Source organism: Odocoileus virginianus, chromosome 11 (assembly GCF_023699985.2).
Source record: "Odocoileus virginianus isolate 20LAN1187 ecotype Illinois chromosome 11, Ovbor_1.2, whole genome shotgun sequence".
Taxonomy (NCBI): domain Eukaryota; kingdom Metazoa; phylum Chordata; class Mammalia; order Artiodactyla; family Cervidae; genus Odocoileus; species Odocoileus virginianus.
Genome location: NC_069684.1, coordinates 5,731,378 through 5,734,558, shown reverse-complemented (window position 1 = coordinate 5,734,558; position 3,181 = coordinate 5,731,378). Strand labels below are relative to the sequence as shown.

Below are 3,181 nucleotides of genomic sequence, written 5' to 3'. Positions count from 1 at the left end.
TGTCCAATGTCCTTTGAGGGTCAAAAGTGCTCTTTGAGAATCTAAGAGGTGACGCTTCCCCTAGCTGAGATGACTGAATTGATCATGAGGATGTGCGCACATCTTTAGAGAATGTACTTCTTTTTTGATGTTATTCATTCCTGTATTCGTTCAACAAATTAAGTCGCTACCAGCAATGTTTGCTATACTTCTTGGCTATTGAAATTGTCATTTTTGGATCTGTTTTAAGCCTGACAGTGCTGCTTCTCTCTCAGCCACAGTAGCCCCTGCTGTTGTTCATCACCATATGTGTATAGTGTGTGGGCTCAGTCCAACGCTTTTGCGACCCCGTGGACTATAGTCTGCCAGGCTCCCCTGTCCATAGACTTTTCCAGGCAAGAATATTGGGTTGTTGTCTCTGACCTGGGTAGAGTGGCACCTGGTTGATGACGCCTGTCTCATGTCAGTGAGGGACAAAGCAACTTCTTGTTTATCCCAGCTTGGCTTTTGCTCTGTGCCCAAGCCTGGTTCATGCCCTAGACACATGGATTGAAAAAAAAAAGAATACTGAGCTGCCCTTTCCTACTCCAAGGGATCTTCCTGACCTAGGGATCGAACCCTTATCTCCTACATTAGCAGGCGGATTCTTTGCAACCTTAGGGCTTGCTCATTTCCAGCTCTGTGCTTCCAGACCTGTCACTCATTCACAGGAAATCATCTGCAACAGCGAAAACACCAAGGGTCCGAAGGTAAGGCCTTGAACTCTAGTTCTGGTTCTGCCAGTTCCTAGCTGTGTGACCTTAGAACAGCAGGAATATGTGTGAATGTCATATCCTGGTCTGTAAAATGGGAAGGACAGGTGGCACTCTCCTGCTTACTCATCTGGTTGATTGAGGGGAAAAATAAGACAAGGCAGAGGAAATGATCTGAAAACTAGAAAGCACTGTACAAGAGAGAGAGATTGTCGTTATCATGATCATTATCTATAAAACAAAAGAGTATTAGCAAGAACTGCTTGTCAAGCAGAGAGAAAGCCAGCTGAGGGAGAGAAACAATTACCACCTAGATTGGGACAGGATAAGGAGTTAGAGGAGAAAGGCATAGTCCTTTGCTGATTTGGGGGCAACTAAGCTCACTTCGTCTTCCTAGGTAGCTCAGAGGTAAAGAATCTGCCTGCAATGCAGGAGATGTAGGTTTGGTCCCTGGAGAAGGAAATGGCAACCCACTCCAGTATTCTTGCCTGGGAAATCCCATGAACAGAGGAGCCTGGGGTTACAGTGTATAGCGTCGCAAAGAGACACGACTCAAGCAGCTGAGCACATGTATAAGCTCACTTCCTCCAGGAGCAGGAGCCTAAAGATAAGAAGCCCGGTGCGGCTGCGAATGGGGCTTCCCTGGGCTCCAGGGCAGGGCTGCTTAGCGGGGCCTGGGTCCAGATTTCTAAGTACAGTTCTTTTACACAGAGGAAAAATTAGAAAGTACCTAATATATGTTAGGTATATATATTAGGTACTTCCTATGTGCCGGGCGCTAGGCTAGGAGTGTTTCTGAAGATGCTTTCAGAAGCACTGCATCTAGAAAGGATGGAAGAACTGACATTTCTCTCACAATCCCATCTATGCCACCCCAATAGTCCAATGGAGTGTTTCTCTATCTCTTAAGAAAAAACCTGGTGTACTTGAGAAACACTAGAACATGAAACAGCATGGCCCGTGAAATGACTTTCATAAATTGTGATACATGTGCCATGGTTCTGTTTTTGTGTTATAATAATGGTGATAGCAAGCATGTGTGCAATGCCTAGTGCAGGCCAGGTACTAACCTAGACACTTTATGGTTTCTGCATTAGTTAACACAAACTGAACGTGAATATGAACATGAGCATTATCACACAGAGAGGCCTGCAACACTCCTTCCCTGCTACCTAACCATTTCCACGGGTTCTATGCCTCAGGATTTTCAACGAGAAGTGAGTGAAAGTGAAAGTCGCTCAGTCGTGTCTGACTCTTTGCAACCAGGCCAGAATACTGGCCAGAATGCTGTAGTGGGTAGCCGTTCCCTTCTCCAGGGGATCTTCCCAACCCAGGGACCGAACCCAGGTCTCCTGCATTGCAGGCCGATTCTTTACCAGCTGAGCCACAAGGGAAGCCCTTCAACGAGAAAAGTATGTCCAAAAGGGGGACCCAGCAGGCAGGGGCCTGTAAGCGCACTGCCAGCGGTGGTGAAAGTGACCCCACTGCATCCAACAGACAAGGGAGAGGACAAGGGATGGTGGGCGAGGCTGGCGGGTCACAGGCAGTGAACGGCAGCCACAGGCAAAGGGACAAGGGTGGCTTGTCAGACACTTCAGGGGAAGCTGGAGAAGAGGTCAGCTTACGAGATACCAGAGAGATTTCCTCTTTTTCACCCAGGTAGAGATTTTAGGGGATGGAATCTCGTCGTGATTCTTTGAGTGGGAAGAGAATAATTTAAAAATAACCCTTGTCTGCCTGTGTGCAGAGGGGCATGACATACTAATGGGAGCATCAGAATCCTCTAAAGAGACATTTTCTCTGGCCCTGAAATAAAAGTGTTCTACCGCCCGACAAGAACAGCATGGTGTTCCCGTGACATTTACTTAATGCCCTTCACCAACTTCCGATTAAACAAATCATGGTAGCCGGAGATCTCAGTGTTCATTCGAAGCTGGTGAACACAAGTCATTTTGTGTACCTGGAAGTTGTGAGAGAGATATATATATATATATATATATTTTTTTTTTTTTTTTTAACCTGAGGTCAAGCCCTTTTTTCCAAGCCTGCAAACATTTCATTTTCACTAAGATGAAGTAGGAAGGAGAAATAGCCTTCACTGATGTTCCGCCATTGGGCCGTGGTTTAAATCTGAAAAGATGGCCCCATTCATTGTAGGTATGGCCATTGCTTTGATCGTTTAGCAGCTGACTTGACCATCAGTCTCGGATCCAAAAAACATCTTTGGCAGCTAAAGAGTCCTTTTTCAACCAAACGCCATGCCTCTTGTATTTAAAACCACCTAAAATGTATCTTTTAGCATAAGTGTGAACTGCCCAGTTCATCACTTCCTGTATCATTCCACTTAGTCCTTAAAACGATCCTGAGAAGACAGGCATTATTATTATTAATATCCCTACTTTCCAGCTGATAGAATGATGCTGTGAGTAAGCAAATAACATTTCCAAGAT

The 3,181-nt window shown here is 45.5% G+C and overlaps 1 non-coding gene across 1 annotated transcript; it reads left to right on the top strand.

Annotated features, from left to right (window-relative positions):
• The first annotated feature begins 392 nt into the window (after positions 1 to 392).
• On the top strand, positions 393 to 527 carry LOC139037592 (small nucleolar RNA SNORA48). The gene has a single exon (XR_011490474.1). It is a non-coding gene; the product is annotated as a small nucleolar RNA SNORA48 (small nucleolar RNA).
• The last annotated feature ends 2,654 nt before the right edge of the window (positions 528 to 3,181 follow it).